Here is an 11984-nt window from a genome sequence, read left to right as displayed (position 1 = left end):
GAAGAGACGTGTTGTAGTCTGGGTAAGGGTGGAGTGGGGGAAGGTGTAAGATGCCATGCTCAGCGTCTTATGTGTAGTGATTACACCTGGGGGCACTTTGCATCTGTTCCCCACACATTCGTATGCATGAGTAATTAGAATGCACAGAAGAAGTATTGTACTGGTAGAATACCCTCCCTGCTAGCTTTCATTTTTTTTTTGTGTGTGTAGGGCTCACTGATGCAGCAGTATCCAGTGTATGTGTTTGTATGATTCACCATGGTCTTGGATCACGTGTTGGACTCGTGATCGACAGCTATTTCCCTCCCGGAAGAGAGCTCAGAGCTCATATTACCGATCTATGGGTAATGCTGTGACCTTACACGCACACACAACACCCCAACTCCCCGCCCACGAGTTGGAGTAACGACCCACAGCACAGCGATACTGACATTATTTCAGCCCTGTGTGTGTGTGTTTGTGTGTGTGTGTGTGTGTGTGTGTGTGTGTGTGTGTGTGTGTGTGTGTGAGTGTGTGTGTGAGAGAGAGAGAGAGAGAGAGAGAGAGAGAGAGAGAGAGAGAGAGAAACAGAGAGATAAAAGGATAGAACGGAGAGAGAAACGAGAGATAAAATGAAGAGGATGGAAAAGCGGGAGGAAAGGCAAAATAAAAGAGCGAAGAGAGAAAAGATGATAAAAAACAAAGTGGAGAGAAAAAGAGACGATAGAAACATTAGAAAAAACAATGACTGACAAAAAAGGAAGAGAGAGAGAGAGAGAGAGAGAGAGAGAGAGAGAGAGAGAGAGAGAGAGAGAGAGAGAGAGAGAGAGAGAGAGAGAGAGAGAGAGAGAGAGAGAGAGAGAGAGAGAGAGGGAGAGAGGTGGGGTGAGTACATTTAAGCCCGCCATGGGACAGGCGCACCTGTTTTGATCCTAACAGCTGCATCATCCGTGGTTGCATCCATCAGCACTCCATGTACACATAAGTACACACACACACACACACACACACACACACACACACAGAGCTAGGTATAATTGGTACGACAGGATCCAATGAGCTTTACCAATTTCCTGGAGACTACAATTAGGGTAAATATCATTAGATAAATACATAGACACATACAAACACAAAGATTATGAGAGCGAGTGAGAGAGAGAGAGAGAGAGAGAGAGAGAGAGAGAGAGAGAGAGAGAGAGAGAGAGAGAGAGACCATTTAGTTGCATGTACCAGATACAAGAGCATATGCCCAATTTACTTTAAATGCAAGCAGTTACAAAGCTACACATACAGCATGAGGGACTAAGAACCACATTAAACTTAACTTTCTTTATATTCAGAGTTACTAGGGCGATATACGTTTTTCTAAGTTAAACTCTTTCGCTGTTTTATAACTTCAGTGTTCGATCCAGCTCAAACCAGTGGGTTCTATTCAGCTGAAAGGTGCCCCCTTTCACGTATCTCTTGACTACATTGTCGTCAAACGATTTTATTCGTTTGGGTGAAGCCCTTCCAACCCAACCCAAAGACCAGTGACCTTGACTCACAAAACAGAAAATTTAAATTTGCTGAATTTGTCGAGTTTAGGACGTTTATTCTATCTGTCCGCATGCGATTTATTTATTCACTAATTTATCTATTAATTGCCTTTTTTTTACGAGGAACAACCTCGGTATGCAAGCCACTTTTCCAATTCCATACAGCTCTTGCCAGGTTCCATCGAATTCCTTCTCGAGATCGTCAGTGAGCGTCACCTTCTTCGTCTCCTCCCCATCGAGAATTGTCTCTTGTGGAGACAATCCTGTGAGTGGAGACCAACACCAGAGAAGCGAGCCAAATGCCCATAGACCCGAAGTTGTCATCTATGAACTTTTCTAGTAGCTGGCCTAAGCTTAGTCTCGTAGTAAAATATCTGGTTTGATATACAATTATTCCAGCGATACATCATGATTATCTTAAGGCTCTCTGTATCAACGACATCGAGATGTCTCTCCAAGTCAGTATCAAATGTTCATAGTTCACAGCCGTGCTGGAAAATAAGGCGCTGAAACTATCAGTTGTTTTAAAAAACGATTAGACAACTTTATGGATGGGGATGACAGGTGGTGATGGATACGGAGCTGCCTAGTGTAGGCCTTATGGTCTTTTGCAGTCTCCTTTATTTCTTATGTTCTTATATTCTCTGGTTGAGCGAGACTCATGACACCATGGGCAATGCCAATCCTTCTAAGGGTTTCCTGACATGACCCACAACTTCACCACCAAAGTACGAGAATGTTCCAGGACCTCAATGTCGTCACCAAATGCATGGTCAGACAGAACTGTATCATCCAGTAAGCCCCCATATTCCTGGACCCTGGTCTTGGTACCCAAGACCTCAAAAGCCCAAGCGTTCTCTCCTCCCCGTGGACTGACTCGACGGCTGCAGCCAGGACCTCCAACGACTCGGCAAGAAGTACAGCATCATCATCGGCAACGACAAGGTTATTGAGCTTAGTGCTCCCAATGGATGCTCCGCTGAGACGCTGATCGACACCTGTTACCCAATCCATGCAGGTGTCAGGGTGAGGACGCAACCTTACTGCACACCTGCATTAACAGGAAAGAAGTCGGACACGCCTCCTTCGCACTTCAGAAGACCCTGTGTCCCTGAATACCGAGCAGACATTAACCCAACGATCCTCAAGAACCCAACGGATCCGTAGAAGATCCCAGAAATATTTGTTTGGAAGAGAAAGGCAGGAATTTGGTGAAATGATGCACGAGGAAAAAAATTACTTCGGACAGGATGGAAAAGCGGATATCACTAATTCAGAGGTATATGAAAATGAATAGATTTTAAGACAGATGAGGACGTGGGAAAGGATGAGTAAGCTAACTTGCGTTACAACACTTCATTGCTCATTTCAATCAATGGGGTCATCTTCAGAAAGCTTTCTGAAAATTACCCCCCATTGGTCGAAATGTTAATGCAATCGTGTTTCAACGCATCTTCACCGACGAAATGAAATGGCGGGTAGATCACACAAATCACGTATAAATAACGTGAACATAAACTAAGAGTGGAATAAAAATAACGCCATATATCTATATGTAGTTTGTGTACATATCTATATATTTGTTTACACACACACACACAATGTGTTAAGTCTCACAGTTCCCGGTTTAGAATTTTTCGACGATTTGGGTTTGGTTGTTTGTGTGCGTTTCATGTTAGTGTTTACATGAATACTTGAGTTTTGTGTACATGAGTTTGTTTACAAGCACACAGGGCAAATGTGAAACATACTTGCAAGGTGGTTGAGTGATTGTATTCTTCAGAGGCCCTGCTTCCATCCACGAGATGAAAGACTATACATATATATATATATATATATATATATATATATATATATATATGTATATTATATATATATATATATATACATATGTGTATGTTATATATATGTGTATATTATATAAATATATATATATATATATATATATATATACACACACACACATATATGTATACACACACATATATATATATACACATGTGTATAATTTTTCTTTGCATCTAAAGGTTTTCTTTTAACTTTATGCCACCAGTCTTTTTTCATCTTATCAACCACATTAACTTTCTCATATTATATATATATATATATATATATATATATATATATATATATATATATATATATATATATATATATATATATTATAGATGGTTTATAGAGTTATCAGTGAAACAGTACCAATGTACACTTTGAATTGATTTTAGGACTAGATTAAACTGAGCTAATCATATGCCCTATGGATGGAATGTCATTATGCTTGTAGTGGTCAGTCCTTGGCGTTGTGTGTGTGTGTGTGTGTGTGTAAACATTTCTCATGATTGAGGACCACCATCCACTTTTACTTTCCACCCCTCCTTTAATCTCTCCTTCACTACCTCCAACACTCATCCTCCCATATTGCTTTAACTCATTCTCCACCTCCCTCAACTTTTGTCCTGTGACATTTCGCCACCATCCCACACCTTTCCTCCCAATCTGGCCATCTTTTCTGCATCCGCTTGCCTGTCTTCCACTTAATGAGTCATTCCTTCACCCACTTCCACGCTTACCCTATCGTACATGAGCACTTACAACATCACCCATAGACCGGGCTATATGAGCTCTCACCCAAGAGGGTAATACCTAACGATCACGAGTCCAGCACGTCATTCAAGGCTATGGTGAATCACCCCTTTTCATTCGAAAACTACTCCTAATACTTTCCTAACTGGGTAATACTTTTTAGTTTACCCGTATTGCCTCCTAGATACTTTATTCATTAACGTGGCTTCCTTCCATGGCAGCCAAGTTTGAGGAATTCCTGACGTGCCCAGTGTTCATTTTCCTTTTATTGTTACCAGGGCATCTTCCGATCCATGCATAAGTTCCAAGGCTCTCACTTTTTCGTCCCCTCTTGTTTTCATTTAGGCACCCTCACATCTATCCTTTTACACAATACCCAAAACATCACCTACCCTTGAATAATCTCTTCCAGTATTTTTATTTGGATTTATTATAATCTAAATCCACTTTCCCCACTACCTGTTACATTTCAACTCGTATCTGTTCTGATGTTGTTTACATTTTAGTTTTGTTGACTTTTTTCAAACTGGTCACCAATCTTAGTTGTATAATTCCCCACAATCAACATCCGCATATTTCACGGACTTTAAAGTTCACTGTCCTCCTAAATTTCCGAATCCCCTCATTTGTTTCTTCTCTCATGACATTAATATGTAATCTATTTCAACCATGGAGATCACACACATTTGGAACAAGTTAGATGAGAAAGTGGTGTGTGCAAAAACAATACATGAATTTAAAAACAGTTTAGATAAAATGAAATATGAAGACGGGACATCACGAGCATAGCTCCCATTCCCGTAAAATACAACTAGGTAAACACACACACACACACACACACACACACACACACACACACACACCCTAGTCTCTGTCACTCAATCAACTCACAATCATGTTTCTATAATATGAAATTTCAATACTTTCAATTTCATTGAGATGGCATTTTTATGATGTTTATGGTTTCTATTCATAAATATTTTGTATTTTGTTTTAAAAAATTTAAAGCACAAAACGACAGGAAAGTCAAACCTCGAATTATGTAATGAAAAACATACCATTTAGGAAGTTATTGAAATTATCATATAATCGTTATTTCTTTATTTAAAACTCTCACAAATTATGGTATGTAAAAGTAACTACATCATGACCCAATACTTAATATGTACTATGGTTTCCATTAGTTGTTTATGAACTGATAACCATTCATTCAAAATATTTCCCTCACTATTCTAGTTATTCAGACCACTTTGGGAGTCCTCCGCTTTCAGCATTTTCATACATTCATTTTTCGTCCTTTCTACTCCGTGTGTGTGTGTGTGTGTGTGTGTGTGTGTGTGTGTGTGTGTGTGTGTGTGTGTGTGTGTGTGTGTGTGTGTGTGTGTGTGTGTGTGTGTGTGTGTGTGCGTGCGCACGAGTACGTTCTCATGCAGATGAGTTTTACTGAATTAAAACTTAACTTTTCCACCTCCAAATTAGCTCATTGTTTCCGTCGTTACTTACATTCCTAGCCAGCCTGACGAGCACTAGAGAAACATAGGACAACCTCTAGTTACAGGTGGTTCTATTCCAAACAGGTAGCTTTGTATCATCACAATTGCACCCTAACATAAGAGCGGATATTGGGTGTTTGGGATTAGTTCATACACACACAAATTCACACTATAATATTGAAACTATGGATATAATGGCGCTCTTCCGACCAACATACTAAACACACTAGCACACACACATAACTACACCGTATCGCTCATGACCAGCATACATGCAGGTACACATGGACATATAAAGGTATTAACGAGTATACACACGTTAGACGCAGGTTCGCCACACACACACACACACATGGAAATAGTGGCCATTTTTGTCTGTCAGAGACCTGCAGACGATAGTATCGCCTCCCAACATATTCGGAGAGTTCAAAGCTCACTGGGTAGATTTGAAATAATGAAGAAAGGATGCACTGAGGTATGGCTCTTACAAAACACACACACACACACTTGGTTGACATCAACGAGCTCGACTTAATAATTTTATTCTGGCTAACACCGAACGACGTCATTAAGTCCCGAGGACGTCGCCGAGGTGTGTGTGTGTGTGTAGTGTGATGCATGCGGAAACACGCTCTCATGCAAACACGCACATGGGCGAATCTTCAAACTGCATGACCACAGCCAACCAAGGACACTTCCATCAGACACCTGCCTTCTGGGCTTACAGAATCGGAACCTGGGCTATATTCAACCCCCCCCCCCCGCTTTTTCCCTTCCTCCAAAACCCAACATTTAGAATCTACATGAAGTCTTTCTACGAGCTAAAATATATTGCAACCAATTTATTGTTACCTACCCGATCGCGTGGCGAGAAATTTGATCGAGAACAATGAGAAGTTGGGGGCTTGAAATTCTCTGCGACAACTTCCTGTTCGCTCCAAGACACAACCACCAACGGTTCTGCGTATTGAGTTTAATTTCATTATCCCTCCGCCGTTTGCGACACTGAACTTGCAAGACCCTTCTGCCTGGAGATATTGCGACCAAAACCTCCTAGTTATGATTTCGATGTGAAAAAATTAGCTGACGAAAAGCGATCAACAGCATATTTCTCTCAGCCTTCCGCTCCCAACAATCCAAAGGAAACCGAAAATAACACGCAAGTCTACAGACATTAATCTAGTGTTTCAATGATGTGAAATACAATGTCACCTTGAAAAAATTAATACTTCTTCCTACACTAGCCTTGTCACCTTCTAAGTTTGTGGTACCTAGCATCATCTGTCCGTTGGCTGTAATGCCTTCCTGTTACCCAGTGATGCAAAATGTTTACAACAATGCTTTCAATTATTCCAGGACATCCCCACCGCCCCCTCCCGCTCCCACCGGGGCCACTCTCTGTCCCTAACACACCCACGGGGCCGTGGGGGGGGGACTCCTAAGGGCAGGACACCCTCCTCCCGTCTCCTGCTCCCCTCCTAGCGCGCACAGTGACTGATACCACTAGTAAACTTGGGTCCCAGCATTCTAAACCCCTCGACAACACCCATCGCCCGCCTCCTACCAGCGCACAGTGCTCCAGCCAGACCCGCAAGCACCTCAACTGCCAAACAGGATACAAGACTCACCGAAACAGCACCGGCCTTGAAGCAAACCTGCCCTCCACGCTCTGTCGGTGCTCCTGTAGGCGGAGGCGAAGGAGCGGTGGGCGGCGAGGGAAGGAGGAAGGAAGAAAGGGTCCCGGGTGATGAGGCTGACGCACCCACGGGTCGGGATGGATGCTCACTAGGATGCTGTCGCTGCCCTCATCTTTGAGACGTCCACTGCAAACACTCGGGAGAGCTCTTCCTTGCGCGCGACTCCGTCAGGAGCGCGACGCTTTCTGAAGGCCTACAAGAGGCCTTAGCCAAGCCGATACACAATTGCAACGCCACTGAATCCGGTCATCAACAACACACGCGTAGGTAAGGAGTAATGTAGTTGAATGCGCGCGCAGACCACCGCTCTCGCCCGCCGGTAATAGACCACTGTTTTTCTTTACACGTTCCCCGCCGGCATACGAGACTTGGCCACGCTGCCGCGTTTCCTATACCCTATGGGCAGCGACGTTGCCACACCCCCGGATGCTGCGCGTTCGGGTGCCTACATGCCAAGGGTCTGCGCATTTCGCAGGTGCAGGGAACAACATTTTGTGCCGAGGAGAGACGGTTATCGTTCTACAAGGGAAAAGGGTGCCATGCCAAGACGCAAAGGAAGGAAAAGGTGGGAGTGGAGGAGAGTACGCAGCATACCGACATGATGTCATTCCTGACCACATTTTCCCGCGTAGCGTCTCATCACTGGCCGAACATCGACAAACGGGAAAAATGATGTAATGATGGAGTACCGCAACTCACCCGCTAATGCACCATTACCACCACAAGCGCACCATCACACCGTCCTTCCCGCCACGCAACACCAATGCGGACCGCACCATAATACTGGCGCGTAACACCAAGCCAGCGCGACGCTTTGTAACTATACATCATCTCGCCGTCAGAATTCGTAACACCAACGCATCACACCCACACAATTCTTTGGTGCAAATGGACCGTCTTAACACCGATGTAGAGCAACATGTAACTTATATGAATACAAATTTAACACCATCACATAAATAAATAACACAATCCTATCACATACCTCGACCTGAACATCATTATGTCACTGACGACGTTATGACGTCATATCGCCATACATCACAAAACGATTCCTTTTAATTTAAATATTTCATGAATTGACCCTTTTGCTATTATTCTTGCTGCCGCCAGGCGATCGTATTCACTATACCATTTCATTGATGTTATCACTACTTTCTTCCCAATCACAAACACCACATTCACCACACTACCACGGAAATGCAATACATACTATGTGGCAACAACTACCTTGTTGCCCACAAACCGTTCCATTTACCACGTCTACCATACAATGATTGGACCATTTCCTTCGCTAAAAAATAAGTACATAGCTAAGATAAAATTTCCCAAACAGAATAAATTATTTACAATACGCCACAGTATTGGAAGGGAAATTATTTTACCTTATTTCACACCACGACAAATTATGCACCAATTCAATGCTGGAATTGTGGTGATAGGGGAACTTACACCAGTATATACGTTGCTGTACCTGAATCCACCACCTTTTCCCTATGTGTTAGAAGAGTTAGGGTGTTAATCTATTTTATTCTGGCTGGCACCAAGTCATTCTATTCATCTCCGTGGCACCCTCTATAGTCAGGTCTAGGTAGTGTAGCACAATCAAAACCTATATTCACAAGGCCTAAACCGCTATAAAACTACAACGGAGAGACTTTTCCAGCACTCTAAGAGAGTATAAACACAGACGCACTTTTGGAATTTTATTCTAGTTAACGCCAGATATTTTTATTAAGCTGAAAGGGGTGCATGGGGGAGGGGGGGGCCTGAAGGTAATGGGGTGTCTGGAAAGTACCAGCCAGACCCGCTATCGTCAACTTATCGGAATGAATTCATCATCACTTGACCGCTGATTAGTACAGCCTGCCTCTCTTCACGGAGCGGTGCTATGCGGGCTTTTTATTTATTTATTTGTTCGTGTATTTGATTCGCTGTTTTGATTGTTCGTCTATCTATTTATATATCTGTCAATTTTTTTGTTAATTTGTTCATTCATCTATTTGTTTATCTATTTATGTATCTTAATTAATTTATTGATCTATTTATTTACGTGTTATCTTTCTGCCTCCTTTTGAAAAAGTAGGCAAACTATCATAACGCTGATGTTTAGAGATAATAATAATAATGATGATAATAATAATAATAATAATAATAATAGTAATAATAATAAAAATAATAACAATAACAATAATAATTATTATTTTTCCATATTGACTGAAGTCTTCAAAGGATCTTGAGATGATGCTTCAGCACAAACATCTGAATTTCAGAACAAAATTTTTGAAGTCTGCAGGGATATTAGCAGGATTTTTCGATATAGTGGGTGGAGGGTGGGAAATTATAAACACTAACCACTGACCAGTTACAAAGGATTACAAAGGCGGAGCATGCCGACAGGAGACCTTTTGGTCCATAACAAGGTCGGATGCGAAAAAATATAATAATGATAAATAAACAAATAAAATTATAACAACATAAATAATAATGAATAATGCATAGGTATAGTTAAATAGTAAACAAACAGGAAAATAGTAAATGATAATAATAGATGAAAATCAAGGAAATTATAATAAACAGACATATAATGACAAACAAATAAACAAATGCAGTTTCAAAGAATATTTTAATTTTTCAATCAGAATATCGTACACTTTTACAAATATTTCACAGATTGTAAAACGTGTGAATTATTTAAATGTTGTTTAAATTTCCACCTCCCTCTTAACCCCCCTCTCCCACCTCCGAACGCACAAGTGAACTTGTGTATTCGTAAACTGAATACTTCAGCCCTGTTCACACTAGCGGTTTGAACCGCGGTGGTTCAATTACAATATTGATCATTGGGAGAGCTTACACATAACCACGCATATTTTCCAAGATTATACAGTACCGCCGGGGTTTTCGAGCGGCTCAAACCGCTAGTCTGAACAGGGCATAATCGTTCTGAAAGACGATCTAATACTCCGATCTGTGGTATTCGATTTCTACATTAATTCTTGTAATCTGATGATTTGTCTATATATTTATTCATTTTAGCCAAGTGATATTTGTACCACACAAGATTAATAAACTTATCATTGGGACTGACGCATTGTATATATTTCCTCTATCTGCCGCCAAGGAAATTTACACCAAAAACTAACCTAACCTTCCGTTCCCCAAAGGAGCAACGGCAACTAGGTCATCCTCTGTATACCAAACTCAAACATAAGAAGATTCGAAAGTACGAAAAGGGAAAAAGTGAGGACAATTTTCTCTATACGAAAGATTGATTCGATGACATCCGACCTAGTTATGGACCAAAAGGTCTCCTGTTGGCATGCTCCGCATTTGTAATCCTTTGTAAGTATGAATAAATGATGAAAATAATGTACAAAACCAAATTTACTGCACAAGTATCCATAGCGGGCTCTACACGATCAATATTATTGCGCAATATTCCATGTTGTACAATATTATGGATGACGTAGGGATGGTACTGAAGAATGGCACAATATATTGAAGACATCGAAAGGAAATTGATATTCTGTTGTACAGTATTAAGTAATGTGAGGGTAATATTGCGCAATATCCTGTCAGTGTGCTTCCTGCCCTCATGAGTGTCCGTCAAAATGTTTCTCTGAAATCCTTCGGCCGACTGAAGATATTACGCAATAACATGGAACTATGTAAGGGTGGTAGAGAAATATTGCACAATAAAATTGAGTCAATATATTGTGTCAATGCTATCGATCGTGTAGGGTTGGCTTAAAGGAACATATCCTTTTCATATACATAGGATTTCTATATTTAGAAATTTAAGTTTTTGGGATTAAGTTTAAAAATTCAACTGTGAAGAGAGAAGACTGGTACCAGAATAAAATATTAAATAAAAGCACGACCCGGTACAGCCACATAAATAACGAAACAAATGTGCAGAATGTTCCGATCATCAAGCGTCATTGATTCCTCGTGAATATTTGCGAATGACGTCAAAACTGATCAACTATTCGTTCAGTGTTCGGTCGATCACATTTCTACGTGAACATTCTGAACACAAACCATATCCCTCGCTGACCGAAACATTCTGGATAAAAGTCGATGAATTTTGGTACCCAACTGTGTAACCGTTAAAATAATTCCTAAAATATTCACTCGTGACCTTTTCGTTGTCATTTCTTTTTTATTTATTTACCTTTTTATACATCTTAGATCAAATATCCCTTTAATGGCCAACTGGGATAGTTTTAAGACTTTATTCCGGCTAATGACAAACGATTTTATTCGTTTGAAAGGAGCCTCTGGAGATTCAAGAGCTAACAGAAGACGCCTGACGTCATCGAGTTTGCACGGAATCTGACAGAATGAGCCTAAAAAAAGGGGGGGGAGATAGTATCTGCAGATCATCTTCCTTATCCCCCCACCCCCCACCGGGGAAGCTTACGTTCACCTGATCCAGCCTTCCACGTTCACGTTCTCACGGTCAGAATAGGCTTTATGTTTCGCTATTGAACCCTGGAGATTTCAACGTCGTTATCAGACCTTCTCGGTTTCAAAACTCCCTCTGCCTCCTTTGGACCAGTTATTCGCCAATGCTTTTAAGTGTATACTACCACCTGTTACGCGCCGTTACACACCGTTACAGCCACACACACTCATTCCTTTCACAACACGTTGCGTTTTTTGACTGCTTTTTTACTTTTATTTCTCAG

General features: G+C 41.2%; 1 protein-coding gene across 4 annotated transcripts in view; it reads right to left on the bottom strand.

The window, feature by feature from the left end:
* LOC143026453 (uncharacterized) overlaps positions 1–7626 on the bottom strand; it is a 232385-nt gene extending 224759 nt beyond the window's left edge. For all 4 annotated transcript variants that reach the window (XM_076186868.1, XM_076186870.1, XM_076186867.1 and 1 more), the window contains exon 1: positions 7222–7626. The gene's annotated coding sequence lies outside the window, so the exon portion shown is untranslated. The remainder of the gene's footprint in view (positions 1–7221) is intronic.
* Between the last annotated feature and the right edge of the window lie 4358 nt (positions 7627–11984).

Source organism: Oratosquilla oratoria, chromosome 6, assembly GCF_046742065.1.
Source record: "Oratosquilla oratoria isolate Oo_2021 chromosome 6, ASM4674206v1, whole genome shotgun sequence".
NCBI lineage: Eukaryota > Metazoa > Arthropoda > Malacostraca > Stomatopoda > Squillidae > Oratosquilla > Oratosquilla oratoria.
This window is presented reverse-complemented; position numbering and strand designations above follow the sequence as displayed.